Genomic DNA, 17,543 nt, shown 5'->3' with positions numbered 1-17,543 from the left:
ATTCTTCGGAAATAACCTCCGAGTGAAAAGCTTTGTTTCTTGTATACCTATCTTGTGCCATTCATTTTAATTTTGTTTGTGTGCACGAACGAATCCATTTTACATTCCCCGCATGACCAAACACACTGCATTTGACAATCTGCGCAGGGTGACTCGAGCCACGCCTGCAACTTTCCCCCGAACTATTAACGCGATTGCCGCAAACAACAAAACACGCACGCATTATATAGTTCTTGTATCATAAAGTGCCCCTCATTTCCTGTTGAGTTTTCTGCTTAATAGCTTGAGAGAGTCTCGGTTCTAATAGCAGCCTTGAAGCTGCAGGCAGTGCAAGAGGCTCCCACCGCTTCCGCCCTCTCTGTCGATCGCGTTCCACATAACTTTTGCTGCGACGCATGCAGATGTTCCACTTTCACGAATCATGGCTAGCTGGTGAACACTCTGAAGATTTGGTTATGGGCAACATTAATAACCATGAACGTAGAAGGTTGGACAGCCGTCGATGTAGCTCAGTTGGTAAGAGCACCGGACGCAATATTCAGAGGTCGTGGGTTCGACTCCCACCATCGGCGTGTTGTTTTTCCCTCTGTTTGTTCTAGGCGCCCGTGTGCTGTGCGATGTCAGTGCACGTTAAAGGACCCCAGGTGGTCGAAATTTCCGGTGTCCTCCACTACGGCGTCTCTCATCGCCTGAGTCGCTTTGGGACGTTAAACCCTATATACAAACCAAACCAGCCATTTATTGAAAAGAAGAAAGAACAAGAGAGAGCGGCTAATTATTATATTCTTCCAGGAAATCGACGCTATCACTGGATGCCGCGTAAACTCGGAAAGCAGAAACGAAGACAATGAGAGAGGGAGAAAAAAGAGGACTAAAAGAACCAAAATGAAGTATGTGCACGAATTTGTAAAAAGAAAAGCTAACTGCGTGCCCTGGAAGCAAACAGGGACGCCACGCTTCCTTGCTGCGAGCTAGAGGTATAGTTGAATGCAGAAACTTGCCTGTTGAAATTACAGGCAAGTGAAAAACGCAACTCGAGAGGACGATTGTGGGGGCCGACCGTCAGTCGAGGGCGCGCAAAACGGGCGAAAAAGGTATCCGCAGTTGCGTTCCTCCGCAAACAGGCTCGATCTCACGTAGCACTGCTTATGCAGGTGCGGCAACTTGGATAAAAAAACGTATGCATACATTCCTCGTGCGTCTTTCCAAGCGGCACACGTAATCGATCCGTAGTATCGAGCACCCGTGCACGCTTGGCGAGCCATCGCGTGACGGAAACCCCTTCAGCGTTCGGTGTTTACTTCGTCCACGAAGCGCACACTTTCTACCCCCCTTTATTTTTTAGTTTTTGTCTACTTCTATTTGTTTACATTTTTTGTTTACTAAATTTATGTTCTGCGTTTACTCCTAACCTATAGTACCGAGAAGGACGCGCATCTACCCTGCTTTGGATACATGCAGTGACCTAGTTTAGACGGCGCAACATAAGGTTAAATTTGTAATGGCGAAGGACTACTTTTTTTTTTGGGGGGGGGGGGGGGGGGGGGGGGGCTAGAAACATTGGGGATTTATAAAGCGAATCTTTACCCGCATTCATTGGGATAACCCACGCTGTGGACAAAGTTTGCAGAAAGAGCGCATTGCCAGGCATGATGTGATATATTTATCGCCTCGGCGCGAACGCCTTGAGCGGTTACCGGCACTTATAGTGGGTTATATGCTCGAGGGATCGAAATCGCATTCATTTAAAGAGCAGGCTTTAAACGCGTAGCGCTAGCTGATATATGCTGGCTGCGCGGGGTCAAAGCAATGGCTTCCGTCGAATGCGTTGAACCGATTTAAATGGAACTTGTTGCGTTAGAAGCAATAAGTTAGCGACTGTTGAAAACTGAACGGCAATTCTCCTTCTCATTTCTACTTCCTTCTAAGCTTGGCGAAAATATCATTATTTAGAGACTAACTTAGTATCGATAAGTCCATGATCAAAACAGGTGTTAAAAGCCGATTAGGCGCATTGTGTATAGCCAGTTTAAAGTGATTAAAATGACGTTATTATTTATTTAGTTCAAATAATTTTTCAGTCAATAAGTCAAACTTTTTAAGTGTTACGCGTATAACAAGATTTATTGCAGCCCCCCCCCCCCCCCCCCCAAGGAAAGAAGTATATACTCCTAATAGTCGCATGATTATTGGAAATAATGTTTCTGCAACATTGCATACCCTTGTTGTTGTCTACGGGGGCATTTCTACGGAGGCGAGATGTAAACACGGCAGTGTGCTCAGTGCTGTGCGACGTCAGTCAAAGAACCTGAGGTGGCTCCAATAATTATTTAGCCATGTTCGGCGCCTCTCGTAGTCCCATATGTGCAGCCTCTATGGAAATGCGCAAGGCAAGGAAGTCACACTGATGACATTGCACCAGCTAGAGGCGACACCAGACAAATGCAAGCAGGAAACGCATGTGCCAGTCAGGAATGCCGTGGGTGCATGCTTAAACAACGACACCGTTGAATGTCAGAAATGTGTGTGTCTGTGCGATAAGAATAGAGAACATATTCCCCTGAATACATGGACGGTGATCAACGACGTCTGACTACTGCCGGAAGTGTGTTCACATTTCGTGCCAGCCAGTTGAGCAGATTTAAAAGTAGGGAGTGGCAGATGCCTCCAAATGGAGGGTCTCCGATGAAGCTCAGTGGAACTTGCGTGCGGGCTAGTTGGCTTCTTCTCCTTCTTCTTCCTTGATATTTGGCACATACCCACGAAGGGGGATTGAGTGTGGACTTCCAAATGTCCTGCACAAACTGAATTAGTGTATTAAAGTAATTGACAACTAAACAAAAACATAAGATTTAAGTTCACAAAAGTTATTGAAAGAAAAAATATGAAGCAAAAATTTGGAATTTTGTTAATTTGGAATACAATTAGCAAGGGAATCTGTCCGTAGCTGTGATGTAGTTATGTAAGTACTGACAAATTTGAGGCTAGTTGGCTTCTGGCGAAACGCACACATCCTTCCTTTTCTTCCTCTTTGCCATGTTTTCTTCTTCTTCATACTATAAATAAGCATGCAGTTGGCATAGTGTGCGCATCATCGGTGTGGACGTGTTATAATCGGCTGTGATGGAGAATGCAGCGCCATAAGTCGTCAGGTCTCCGATGAATGGCAGAGACTTTTACTATTACTACGACGTAATCATCAATGACATGTCGACACCTGCTCGCGTGCACCGTTATCTGCTGCGGGAGCTGCGGCGCGGCTGACTGTGCAAGGTCAATCGAGTCGATAGGCAGGAGCAAAACCACTACCGGGAGAAGCGCGGACCGCATGTGTAGATCTGTCATAACTTCAGAGCTTTGGGGTATGCAGTTTTTCCTGCAGTATTTTTGTGTAGTTTGTAGCTCTACAGTACCTTTTTTGTAACTGCACAAAATTGTGCTGTTACAACACTAATTTCTGTTCTCACGACAGGTTGGTTCACTGACACACCCGCACAGCAGTCCTGTTGGGACAACAGAACATTTTATGTAGTTTTTTTTTTTTTTTTTTTTTTACTTGGTCAACTCTGCGTAAACCGATTAAGACGCGCGAAAACATTGTATGGCATGATTTGGCAAGGTCTTGCTTGGCGGTTCAGAATTTACAGATTGGCAGAAATCTTCACTCCAGCATGTTAGACGTGTACAGTTGTAAGTAGATATATGTCGTCGATTCGAACCCTTATCGAAAGCTAGCTCCAGCTTAACTAAGCAGATGGATGTTTAGTAGGAAGCGAAATACTATAACAACACCTTAAACGCGACAGGAAGGGTATGGTTACGTTACAATTTCTAATATAAAAAATGGGAAACTGTGGAGTCACATGGAGGTCCGTTATAGTCATGTCGCACGAGAGAGAGAAAGAGAGACTTTATAGTGAAGTGGCCACCAGCTAGTGGCTTGAAACTTCTTCAGAACTGTTTATGGTGCCCATCGAGGTTCGCATTACGCACCACTTCCTCCCAGGATTCAATGAGAGCCTTGGAAGTGCGGTCCTCAAAGCAATCCAATGGGATATGGTTTCCAGAACTTAGTGCTGGATGAGCTTACGCAGTCGGAAAATACGTGTACAGGAACCGCAGGGTTTGGGAAGGATTTGACCTGTAGTTTCCGCCTGACGATTTCTTGTCCTCTTGTTAGGGAATTTTGGATTTTGGGTAAACTCCCCTAGAGAGATGGAAGTGTTATGTATAAGGTCGCTGTATGCGTGACAAATCCCTCCAGTTCGAGTTTATGTCGAGTTTATGTCGAGTTCATGCTTATGTCGGTACCGTGCACCATACATTTCTGTGCCGACTACGGCCGCGTTCCGCGATCCGGCACCTTCGAGTGTAGAGCCGCACCTGCTGCTCCGCATTGAGCGTCGCCGGGGGTCGCGGGGCGATGCGACCTCGCCGCCGCGTCATCCGACGGCCGCCGCATTTGCGTACAAAGTCTCTTCCCAACGGCCGTCCTTGGCACGCGGCCCCGCCGCGCGCTGTAAACAGCGAGCACTGCACGACGTGCACGGATATTCGCGTGGCCCCCCAAGCATGGCCACCGCGCCGAGACTCGCGTTCGGTGGTGCTTGGCGCTTGCCCCTCTCTGCGTTCACACACTGTAGAGGTGGTATCAACACCCCTGGTGCACCAGAGCCAATATGCTCCGAAGGATGCAAGAAGAAACGTACAGTACACACATCTTGAATCGATTTCTGATTATTTTATTATTATTTTTGGCTGAGTAGGTCGCCTTCTATCCTGAAATAAGAGAAGAAAGAAATAAGAATTCAAGAAATTAATTAAGAAATCAGTAAAAAAAAAAAAACAAAACAGACAAACCACAGAACAAACAAAGCTTAGTAACTGCCAGGTCACTATAGATTTACTATACTATAGTACGGGACTAAATGTCGTCTCGCGAGATCTGAACGGCAGGAAGAAATATACTTTCGTTTTGTTCATTGCCTTATTTTTCACTGAAGCCGAGAAACAGTGAATCATTTAGGCTTCTGCATCTCTCATATGGGTCACCATAATGGTTTTCGTATGAGCCATACCTTGTCACCTGCTGGCCGATCGCTAAACCGGTTTCGTTCGCCCATTCATTGAAACGAACGTCGCTTGGAATGCGTACTGATCCATTCGAAATTTACACCTGCTACTTTCGCTCATAATCTATGTCATATGGCACTACCTAATTGGACAAAACAACTATGTACAAAACACGGCGGTGCACCACGTATGTCATTGTATCAGAAAAGCACCAATTCATGACGTCACTAAGATGCGGCGGCGTCCTTCTGTAGCTTTGAACATAACTTCGAGATATGACGATAAACAGCGGTGTGGTTAGTGCAGCCGCAAGATTTAAGAAATGAAGCGGCATAAGTTTCCAAAGGGTTATTGCAGTCAGATGAGGGCGCAAGCGATTGACCGCGGTCGTGGAAGAGGACAATTTCTCAGATGGATTATCATCGAGGCTGACTGCGTTTTTGCAAGGAAATGTGATCAAGTAGTTTGCGGATTTTAATCCTAACGTTTGCTCTGATCGCGCGGCGAACAGTGGAAGAATCAACGCCTGCACCTCGTTGGCGTTCTGTCGTACGTATACTCTCAACCTGAAAAGGAATATTCCGTGTGTGTGTGTGACCCCAAGTTTTAATTCGGTGAGGGAAAATTTCATACGCCAGTCAGCATGTGCTGAGCGTCTGTTTGCGCAATAACGAAGGGCTGCTGCCTGTCATTTTGAGCCTTCAATTAGCGCTTAAAAGCACGCGTATCTTGGCGAGAGGTAGCCAGAGCTTCTTGTGTCACAGCACCGAGGGTAATAGCGTTTTCAAATTCTAAAAACTGATATGGTTAATGATAATGGCTGGATAGAAATTTCTGCTTGCAACTAGATGTCTATAAAGGTTTAAAAAATTATCATAAATAAGTTAACACGCTTCCTAGTCAAAATTATTTCCCTGTTCCCCCAGACTACCGGGTTCATGTATACACCGCCGAGTCGAGTCTGGAAGTCGAACGGACTCGACTCCACTTAAAACAACCGTAAGGAGCGGGTTAGCTCGCAGCCCCCTTCGCAAATTTCACTTACTGATGATCTTTCACGCTTGGGAAAGATTTTCTGCAGCTGAGAACAGAAGCGGACCCGCTGCTGCGATATATAGTCGCGAAAAGTGTTGTAGACGTTATCGACAAAAAAAAAAAAAAAGTAATAATGTACGTTACTCGTTACGCTAAAAAAAATGGCAGTGGCTTAGCTCGGCTATGCCAGGATATACGTGACGAAGGCTAACCTTGGTTAATCTTGATTGCAATTCCAGGTTAGTCTGGTTGTCTAGCTGTTGTCTAGATTGAAGCAGGTCTCTCCTCCGGTTGATGTCGCTGCTGCTAGCGGTCGAGATATCGGACGTTAAACGTACATGCCCATCTCGCGGCGGCATATATATTCACGGCGTTTAGCCAGTCGTTCGGCGGGCTGATCCTCTGTTTCCTGGGCGATTCGTTTCCTCTTCATCTCGTTCCGATGTCGATTCTAAGCCTCCTTCTGCTTAGCAGGCATGTCGCCGTCCATACAAACGATGGTCCATACTACCGCCTCAACTGTGGTTGCGGCGCACGCGAGCTCTCCTTTTCAATCCTCCGACATGTTATCAGGCATGCGACACAGCTGGTGAACGAGCGGAGGCGAGCACAACAACGAGAGGTCTTGGCTCTTCGCGGCTTCTTCCGACAGGCGGATGGCTTGTTGCTGTGGAGCAGGGACCTCGCTCCGCAGCAGGGCTTCCCGGGCTTCTCTACAATTTATATTTGATTTAGCCCTTGGGGAGCTAGCGCATTCCCAGATTATGTGGTCGAGGGTCCCTCTCGCCCCACAGTGCTTGCTTGCATTTGACGTTTTCTATGTCGTCTATCTGGACATATTATGTCCAGACCGGGTTTATGAAGTTCCCAGCTTTCAGGTGCCGTCATGCGACTGCCTCTCTATTGTTCAGACTTTTATGCGGTGGCACCAAGCTCCTGCTTAACCTGTAATTTTCGAGAATCTTGAGCCACGGCTCAAGGTCGGTCTCTGTGACCCCTCGGAGCACCGCCACAGCGAAATCGCAAGTTCGTGGCCAATGTAGCTTTCGCTGCAAATAAATAAATAAAGGAACGCTCTACTGCCCAACTAAAGTATAACGCACTACACCGTTACCGAGAAAATATGGCCGATTTGAATAGTTAATCAAATACGAAGTAGCACCTACTTCGTATTCGATTAACTATTCAAATCACGGCTTATCCCCGCTATACCTTTCAATGCGTTTTACACTTTGTTATACTTCGTTTTGCTTTATACTAAACGCAGTTAGTATGTGATGATTCGCAGTTCGTGATGGTCTCCGAAATTTCTCGGTTCCCCAGCGAAGTGCCGAATAAGATGCAGCCGTACCGCGAGGAGAACTTTTGCTGTTTCATAATTAACCAACCACATTCGTTGACGAAAACCCGCCCACGAAAAAGCGGCGCCTTCACACTATCGCCGGTCCTCCCACCCCGAGGCTGGTCGATTGATGTATCATCCCCCCTTAGAATGAGAATTCTTCGGAGCCGACGAAGGTGATCTATGCTCGTCCGCTGTCAGCTCGCTGTCAGCCTTGCGTGAACTTCAGCGTCCAAAAGGTCGCGTCTCCGCCAACTGTCGATTTATGGACCTCCGGCTTTCCGGTTCTGTCGCCCCACTTCTTTTGACGCAGCCGCGATTTTCTAAGGCAAAGGTCCGCGAGCAGTGTCTCCTGACCGAAGCGGGCGACGGCGGTTACACGACCGCAAAAGAGGCGCCGGCCTCTTCCGGACCGCAGGAGGTTGCGCAGGAGGCGTCTGGACCGCAAACAAAGGGGCAACGGGCCGTCGCAGGGAACACGTGCGCGACCGACACATTTCTCCGAAAGGGGAGCCGGCTTGTAAACACACTCTGTCCTGCAGCAACCGGCCGCTCTTCCCATAATTCAGTCGGTTTGGCGCCAACTGTCCAAATTCCAGAGAAGTCGAGCCCAGCACCTCCCCACCAAACTGTGCTGCATAGTCTTCGAGCTTGCCGCACACAACAAGGTACAAGAGCTCGACGCTTTTCCACCACTTCACTTTTCAACAAGTACCCCACAGCCCACCGCCGGCACTCCACTTTCCCTTCCTCCTCTTGGAGAGATGGATGGACAGAGAGAGGAGCGGCTTCTACTGCAGCTCTACGCCGCTCCGCCTCCTCAATGCTGAGCCGTGAGACGCGCGCGTAGCCGCCTTCTCTTTCTCCACTTAGAGAGAGAGAGCGGCTTCGGACAGACATCGGCGAAATCCGTGATTGCGGCTAGTAGTGCTACGCACTAAAAAAGTACCCAGCGTTACTTTGCCGTTATTGCGAGAACTTACGCTTCCTTCAAGTTTGGAGCGGCGACGACCCTACCTTCCCCACCGGGAGTCAGCACTTCTTAAGACATTCCGTGCAATTTCCTCGGCATGCTTCCTCTATTTAAAAAGTTGTGTGTGTGTGTGTGTGTGTGTGTGTGTGTGTGTGTGTGTGTGTGTGTGTGTGTGTGTGTGTGTGTGTGTGTGTGTGTGTGTGTGTGTGTGTGTGTGTGTGTGTGTGTGTGTGTGTGTGTGTGTGTGTGTGTTACGACCAAGCATCCGCAATTGCGCGCTCTATTGTTCGCCTGTGGGCATGGATAAGTCTTGTGAATATGTGGTGATGGTCCAATGGCTCTAAGTGAGCCTGTTTCCAGGAATCCTGTTTTGTAAGCATGTTTTGCTTTGTGGACAACCTGCAAATGCCAAATTGACCCTGTCAAGAGAACGTCTGGAAAAACACAAAGAAACGTCCCCCTGCGGGAAATAGCAGGAAGTGCTTTCTTTCTTTTGTCCACCCTTCCAGTCGAGAAGTGCTATCCTCCAGTGATGAATGCCTCCTATCCAAAGGAGACGACAGAGTGACATGTCCGCTGACGTGCAGGACAAGAAAGGAGCATGACTCATACGGCCATTAAGTGATTTCCCGGGAATGCAGGAAAGATTTGCAATTGTCGAAAAGGGACAATGTTGGGAGCCCTATGCGGCGCCACGTGCACTCGGGTTTCTGAGAAGTAAAACCCCTTGTCAGAACCAGCCTGTGGTTTCTTTGCTGAAGAATAGAAATGTATCTCCTCTCCTCGCCGTTCCCAAGCTTTTCCCGCCAACAAGTGATCACGCCCAACGAATGAATGCCGGACCAGTCAGTGCTTCAGACCATCAGTGCAGTGAAGTGTTCGATTGGATGCCGATACCTGAGGGGCGTGCCCTGGATTTGGTTGGTCAGCATCTTCAGAGAGGGGCTGGACATAGGGGGTTTTTAAGGACGCTGCAGAGCACGAAATGTCGCTCTGGGCCCTGGGTAAACGGCTCATCCAGTCGCTTCTCGCTATGAACTCTTAACGCTTGCCATTTTGCTGATGTACCCTTCTTTTTCGTGTAAATATTGTAAATAAGTTTTCTCAAAGTGCCAGTAAACCTGCTTGTACATATTTTACCAACTTCGAAGATTCAGTCCTTCTTCAACCCGGAGTCTCTGCACGCTACCAAGTGAAGGCCGGGTCGCCATAGCCCCAGCGTCACGACAACTGGTGGCAGCGGTGGGATAAAGCCCCAACACTGGTGACCAGCGTTGGGATCTGAATCTACAAGCCACAACATCTGGTGATTGGAGGTGGATCTGAAGCTACAAGCCACAACATCTGGTGATCGGAGGTGGCATCTCAAGCAACAAGCAGGAGCAACAATCGGCCAACAAGAAAGCAGCTCGGAACATCGATCGCATGTGTGGGTGAGTGCTTGGCTTTTCTTCTGATGTGGACCAGGTTCTAGAACAGGGTTAGATTTTAGAACTGGTAAAAAGTGTTGAAACGCCTTTAGGTTTGGTAGTTTGCACTGTTGTTTTGGAAGTAGCCGACACTCGGAGCGATCATGGACCTACAAAAGCTGCAGAAACCGGACCTGTTGCTATTGTGTGAGGAATTGGGAATTGATACAAGTGGTTTGGCACGAAAACCCTTGATTATAAAGGCAATCACTGATCTGGGAACCGATGATGAGGAGCTCAGTGAAGCATGGAACCTCATCGGGCAAAAAAAGGAACAGCTCAGACAGCAGAAAGAGCGGGAAAAAGAGGAAAGGGAGCGCGAACGTCAGAGGGAAAAAGAGGAAAGGGAGCGTGAACTTGAGAGGGAAAAAGAGGAAAGGGAGCACGAACGTGAGAAGCTTGAGAGAGAAGCAAAAAAGCGGGAGCTAGAAATTGAGCTCCGGAAATTAGAAGTAGAGTTGAGCAAGAGGTCGGGCAATTGTCCCCAGCTAGCGGTACCTCTTCTCAACAAGGAGGCAGATTTCAAGATGTCAAAGTACATGCAGCCATATGTGATATCAGGGGATATCGGTCTGTATCTGGGTAACTTTGAGCGAACTTGCGAAGAACTGTCCTTCCAGCGAGACACGTGGTCTCAGAGATTATTGACGGTTCTGCCCTGCGAGGCAGCGGAGGTTGTCGCGCGGCTAAACAAGGAGGACGCGGACAACTACGAGAAGGTCAAAGCTTGCCTTCTGATTTTCGGAGACAGAGATGTGCAGGCCTTAACACGTTCAAAGGCGCGAGAACTAGCTACACTGCTCATTTCAGAAAAATCAACAGCGGAGGAAACGGCAGTTAAAACAGTGGTAAATGCGGAAAATAGCGGGCCAGAAAACTTTGAGAGCGAGGCATCTCAGATAAGTCAACATGAAAGTGAGCTTGATAAGACACGGAATGAGGACGTTCTTGAAAGTAACCTCTTGCCGCCAGTGTCTAGTAATCTCACGAGACTTTTAAGTGGAACCCGAGAGGACTTAGCTATGGAGCAAGCCAATGATCCCAAGAATAAGCTCGAAGTACAGTGGGAAGGACCTGCTAAAGTCGTTGCAGAGCTTTCTGACACTAACTACGCAGTGAAAATCCCCGATAGGCGTAAAGCAGTGCGCATTTATCATTGCAATCTTATGAAGCCTTATGTGCAGAAGGAAGCCGTGGTAAATCTAACGTTAAACCTTCCCGAGGAGATGGGGGATAACTTGATTTGCCTCAGCGGAAAAGGAAGCAACGCTCAGGAGCTTCACAAAAAGACGGAGCAGAGAGGAGAACTAAAGAAATCCCAGCTGTCCGATCTGGGCGAGCTAATAACAGAGTTTGAGGCCTGCTTCGTGGACAGGCCAGGCAGGACTGATTTGACTGAGCACGATATTGAGCTGACTTCAGACGTGCCAGTGCGATCAAGGTGCTACCGATTTTCTCCAAGGCAAAGAGAAATTCTGGATAGGGAAGTAACTCGCATGCTGGAATTAGGAGTAATAAAACCCTCGGAAAGCGATTATGCTTCGCCTATGATCTTAGTAGAAGCTCCAGGTAAAGACCCTAGGCCTGTGGTAGACTACCGAAAGCTAAATTCTCTCACCAGGGATCAAGTGTATCCTATTCCGAATATTGAGGAGAGAGTAGAACAGGTCAGTAAAGCGGCATATGTGACTACGCTGGACCTTACTCGAGGATATTGGCAAGTACCGCTCACTGAACGCGCCAGCAGATACGCGGCTTTCGTCACTCCGACGGGCAGCTACCAGCCAACAATGATGAGTTTCGGGCTCAAAAATGCTCCATTTTGTTTTTCACGACTCATGGATAGGGTTTTAAAGGGGTGTGAAACATTCGCGGTGCCTTATTTAGACGACATTGCGGTTTTTTCCGACTCATGGGCGGACCATATGGTACATCTAAGAGCTGTACTGAGCCTTTTGCGTCAAGCTGGACTAACCGTAAAGGCCGAGAAATGTTGCCTGGCAAGGGCGACCGTGGACTACTTGGGTCACAATGTAGGTCAAGGTTTCAGGAAACCCAGCGAGATTAAGATTTCTGCGGTAGCAGACTACCCGCGGCCGAGCACGAAGACGGAAATTCGAGCATTCCTGGGTCTGACTGGGTACTACAATCACTACATCCCTAACTATTCAGCTTTGGCTAGCCCTCTGACCGACGCTCTCCGCAAGACAGAACCGACAAATGTAGTCTGGGACGAACAAAAGGAAGCCTCCTTCGTAAACCTGAAGGCTGTGCTGATTAGCCGTCCGGTATTGCGAGCTCCAGACTATGGCCGAGAATTCACGGTCCAGTGTGATGCCAGTGATCGAGGGTTAGGTGCTGTTCTCTGCCAGAGAGATGACGACGGTAATGAGCACCCCGTGCTCTACTTGAGCAGAAAACTGAGTTCTAGAGAGAGGGCTTATTGCGCGTCAGAGAAAGAATGCGCTTGCATTGTATGGGCCATTCAAAAATTGCAGTGCTATCTTGGAGGGGCCAAATCCACCGTAGAGACGGACCATTGTCCCCTGGCTTGGCTGCAAACTGCGACATCGAAGAACAGTCGCCTTCTTAGGTGGAGCTTGATTTTACAGCAGTACAATTTTGAAATAAGATACAAAAAGGGGAAGTTAAATGGGAATGCGGACGCGCTTAGCCGCTCTTTCTAAGCGGTCCGAGATGTTCCTCACCATGTATCCAAATTGATAATCAGGTTTTTTTTTTTTTTTTCGTGCGCTTGTATATGTGTGACTATGTAAAGCAGCACGTTTGGTTTTCTAGGAATACGTGGGTCCTGAACGTCTTGAGAGTGGGCTTTTCTCGAACAACAATGGCAGTTTTCTTTTGACCTGGTCTCTTCAGACGGGAGCCGAGTGCTTGCTTCGACATGTGGTTGAGTTTCAGACAGCTCGAGCAATTTGGCCTACAACAATCAAGACAACGCGACAAGCAACAGCGAGCTTCAAGCGTTCACGTGCAGACCATTAAGTCGTCTCTTCATGCAGCAGCTGGGACTGCTGCCCTCCGAGACTCTTCTGGCGGGGGAGGAGGCTGTTACGACCAAGCATCCGCAATTGCGCGCTCTATTGTTCGCCTGTGGGCATGGATAAGTCTTGTGAATATGTGGTGATGGTCCAATGGCTCTAAGTGAGCCTGTTTCCAGGAATCCTGTTTTGTAAGCATGTTTTGCTTTGTGGACAACCTGCAAATGCCAAATTGACCCTGTCAAGAGAACGTCTGGAAAAACACAAAGAAACGTCCCCCTGCGGGAAATAGCAGGAAGTGCTTTCTTTCTTTTGTCCACCCTTCCAGTCGAGAAGTGCTATCCTCCAGTGATGAATGCCTCCTATCCAAAGGAGACGACAGAGTGACATGTCCGCTGACGTGCAGGACAAGAAAGGAGCATGACTCATACGGCCATTAAGTGATTTCCCGGGAATGCAGGAAAGATTTGCAATTGTCGAAAAGGGACAATGTTGGGAGCCCTATGCGGCGCCACGTGCACTCGGGTTTCTGAGAAGTAAAACCCCTTGTCAGAACCAGCCTGTGGTTTCTTTGCTGAAGAATAGAAATGTATCTCCTCTCCTCGCCGTTCCCAAGCTTTTCCCGCCAACAAGTGATCACGCCCAACGAATGAATGCCGGACCAGTCAGTGCTTCAGACCATCAGTGCAGTGAAGTGTTCGATTGGATGCCGATACCTGAGGGGCGTGCCCTGGATTTGGTTGGTCAGCATCTTCAGAGAGGGGCTGGACATAGGGGGTTTTTAAGGACGCTGCAGAGCACGAAATGTCGCTCTGGGCCCTGGGTAAACGGCTCATCCAGTCGCTTCTCGCTATGAACTCTTAACGCTTGCCATTTTGCTGATGTACCCTTCTTTTTCGTGTAAATATTGTAAATAAGTTTTCTCAAAGTGCCAGTAAACCTGCTTGTACATATTTTACCAACTTCGAAGATTCAGTCCTTCTTCAACCCGGAGTCTCTGCACGCTACCAAGTGAAGGCCGGGTCGCCATAGCCCCAGCGTCACGACAGTGTGTGTGTGTGTGTGTGTGTGTGTGTGTGTGCGTGCGTGCGCGTGCGTGCGTGCGTGCGTGCGTGCGTGCGTGCGTGCGAAAAACTATTTCAGGAAGGAAGCTTGAGGTAGCCAGGGCAACCTCTCGCAATCACTAGGTGCTCCTCATTACAGGAGCCCATTGGCGACCGCCGCGGCTCGGGCTCGGTGGACGAGGGCCTTCTGGCTTGCCAGGTCGGAGCAGCCGAGCAGGGCTGCCTCCCAGTCCTCCCTCGAGGGAGTGGTTTATAGGAAGGAGAGGTAGGCGTTTCGTACATTATGGACATTCTGTGGTTGTTTTCTTTTCTTCTCTTTTTTTTTTATTGCGAAAGCAATACTACTCCCATTTTCAGCCCTTCGCGTAGCCACGGTCGGTAGGCACGTTTGACCTTTAATGAACCCAGGTGGCTGTGACGTCATACCAGCTGCGAGCTACCAAGTCGAGTCGTTGGTTGGCGGCAGTCGGTAGGCACGGCGCGCCGCGGATGAGATGGTGATGGCACTGTGACGTCATACCAGCTACGAGAGATGGGCTACCAAGTCGAGTCGTAATTTTGCAGACACTCGTCGTATGCCCAGTGCTGCTACCGATTGGAGGCGCTGCTGTCACCCCTTCTCTCGCCATTGAGAAGAGTAGGAGGAAAACGATGGGTATGTAAATGGTCTCGCTTGCTCAGCTGAGGCACTCGCTATGCATCCTGATAAACAGAAAAAAAAGTCATGCCGTCTCGATGAAGCCAGGAAACGACAGCGGGCTACAGAGACAGATGAAGAACGGGAACAGCGTCTCGCTCGACGGCGCGCTCAAGATGCAGCTAGACGAGTGCGTCGCGCTTCTCTTGAATAATCCTCAACCAGTGACGACTCCGAATGGAATGTAATGGACGCTTTGAACAGTGAAGACTCTTTGTCGACGTGTTCACTCAGCAGTCAAGAACGTAGGAATGCAACTAGGCGACAACGAAGCGTTCAGGAACAGAAGAAGAATGGCAACGACGGCTTACGAGCTGAACTATAGCGTAGCCATACTATTATTGCTTTCGCAACCTGCCGAGCTTAACTAAAGCTAAGCCCCAACTAATTTTTTTTGTCCGGCGCGTTGTCAAGGGCAGTGTTTTCGGGCAGGCATGCAAGCCGCAACAAGGGTCGTCGATCGAGAGCACCTGTACGTGTTGTTTATTTGCAGCATCACTTTAGGTAGCCTGCGCTTTTCTCTTTCTTTTTTTTTTCTGAAAAAGGGGCATAGTAATTAGTAAAATGACACCTCAAGTTACTCAACACCTCAAGATTCAAAATGGTAACGTATGCGTTATTAAGTCACCTAAAAAAGTTACGCGTTGCCGGTAACGCCGTTATTTGTAACGTGTTAGCGCCAACACTGGTCGTGAGTCATAACTCTCGCGAACCTGCTGGCACCAAAAAGCTATTTCTTTTCTGTGGCGCGCACTCAAAGAATCCCCGAACAGGAGTGCAGCGAATGACACTGACCTGGCCAGGTCCGGCCATAGTACGTGGCATACATCGTTTGTACGTCGCTGCATCAGCGTCGGTGTTCGAAAGCATTAATTCTGAGCAACGGATACGGCTAAAAGACAGAAAAAGGAAGAAAAAAACGCGACTGCCGAAGCAATTAGTTTCTTGTCATATAAGCCCACGTGGGTCATTTACTATATGCCGTGCGGCAAAGAGAGGGAAATTAGAGAGTGGGAGAAGCATTTTTGTGCGCACGCTTACGACGCCGAAGACTGCGTCAGAGGCCCGCATGAATGGATTGCCGTAGGTGGAGGAAGCGGGGAGGGAACGCACGCTCAGCTCCCGTCGCCGTGGGCTCGCGCGTGTAATGTATGGGCCGTTTTGGCCAGCGCGCTCTCTGGTCTCGCCGGCATGGGTGCAGCGGGCGCGTACGTTCGTCCGGGGCTACCGCTCTTGCTTCGCCCACGTGGCCCCGACCAGACAGAATTTGCGTATCGCGTGCTGAGGTACTACGTTAATGTGGATTTGCCTACGCATACCTTCCAGCTCCAGATGCTACTCTCTCATATAGCCATGGGCGCTTGTTGCGATAGGGCACGTTGGTGCTCCATGCCATCTACGAGCGCCCTGAGAGCCTATGCGGACTGTCATTGTCATAAAACTGAGAGTGACGATGGTTCTTGCATGAGCAGATTTGTGGGTAACCTAGAGTCTGCTGGCAGCCGTACATCATGGGCCTGAGCACAGACATCTAACGCAAGGCAGGCGGTGTATACGCGTTCCACACGTAGGCACGTATACAGACAATTATGTTCTGTTCAGAAAATGAGGGTCAATGGGGTTTCCTAACGAAAATTTCTCGTCTGGGGTTGAATGAATCGCCTTTCTGAACAGCTAGCCATCCGCATGACTGTATGGAAAGAGGAGGAGGAGGTATTCCCTCACTCTCATCATTTTGTTTTCAGGGTTTAACGTTCCGGAAAAATCTGGGTGTAGCGAAGGGCTTCGGATATTTTGACTACGGTTCGTGGTTATTTAACGTGCAACTCACATCACATCGCACATTGAACACGCACCGCTTTTATTGAAACGCTGCCGTCGTAGCCGGGATCGAACCAAGGTCTCCTGGCTCAATAATTGAGCCTCCTAGCCACTGAGCCACCGCGGCTCTTTTCACAAAGCCACACATCGGATGTTCTTGTACAGTGGCTAGAATACTAGCCACTGTAGTTTTTGACACTGATTGTGATATCCGTCCATCGCCACTACTATACTAATACCTAGAGAGGGAGAACGAACCTCGGTGGCCATGTGGTTAGGACCTTCGTCACGAGACCCGAGTTCTCATCCCGGCCACGCGGACTGCATCTCAATGAAGGCGAATAGCAAGGTGCCCGAGTAACGAGCGATGTCAGTGCACGTCAAAGAACTCCAAATGGTCGAAATTATACGAGGCCCTCCAGTACGGCGTCCATCACAGACTGCCTCCCTCTATCATACAGAGAGAGAGAGAGGGTGTGTGTGTGTGTGTGTGGGGGGGGGGGGGGGGTTTAACGTCCCAAAGCAACTCAGGCTATGAGAGACGCCGTAGTGGAGGACTCCGGAAATTTCGACCACCTGGGGTTCTTTAACGTGCACTGACATCGCACAGCACACGGGCGCCTTGCTTTTCGCCTCCATCGAAAATCTGAAGTCGCCTATATTGACACTTGTTTCGAGAAACTTCAGGATGCGTCAGCAAGAGGGGAAAAATTGCTCTGGAAACTTATTGGTCCGCGGTCAGCCCGTGACTCAAAGCGGCATGGGGTATGATCGACGTCGGAGTGGAATGCCTGAATTAATATCGATTCCTGTGGTTCTTTAACATGAAATGATTTTGCAGAGCTGTAGTAGACTTGCGCCTTGCGTTTCGCGGCCATCAAATAAACGCGCCCCCTTGCGGCATTAACGTATACTGTGTGAGCGTGCATAGTGTCCTTTTGCTGTTCTTACTCAGTGCTTGTATGTACAATCCGTTGTTGTCTGTTATGTTGACGATTTTTGTTTACCATCCTCCCGTGCCTTTATCGAGTAAACTTCAGTTGCGAGCTGGCGCCTGTAAGTGTCGT

General features: G+C 48.9%; 1 non-coding gene across 1 annotated transcript; it reads left to right on the top strand.

Annotated features, from left to right (window-relative positions):
• The first annotated feature begins 498 nt into the window (after nt 1-498).
• TRNAL-CAA (transfer RNA leucine (anticodon CAA)) lies at nt 499-572 on the top strand. Its single transcript has one exon. It is a non-coding gene; the product is annotated as a tRNA-Leu (tRNA).
• The last annotated feature ends 16,971 nt before the right edge of the window (nt 573-17,543 follow it).

The sequence above is a fragment of the Amblyomma maculatum genome, chromosome 2 (genome assembly GCF_055883805.1).
Source record: "Amblyomma maculatum isolate TAMU_Amacu chromosome 2, ASM5588380v1, whole genome shotgun sequence".
Taxonomy (NCBI): Eukaryota; Metazoa; Arthropoda; class Arachnida; order Ixodida; family Ixodidae; genus Amblyomma; species Amblyomma maculatum.
Note: the sequence above shows the minus strand (reverse complement) of the source record. Positions and strands in the feature narration are given on the sequence as shown.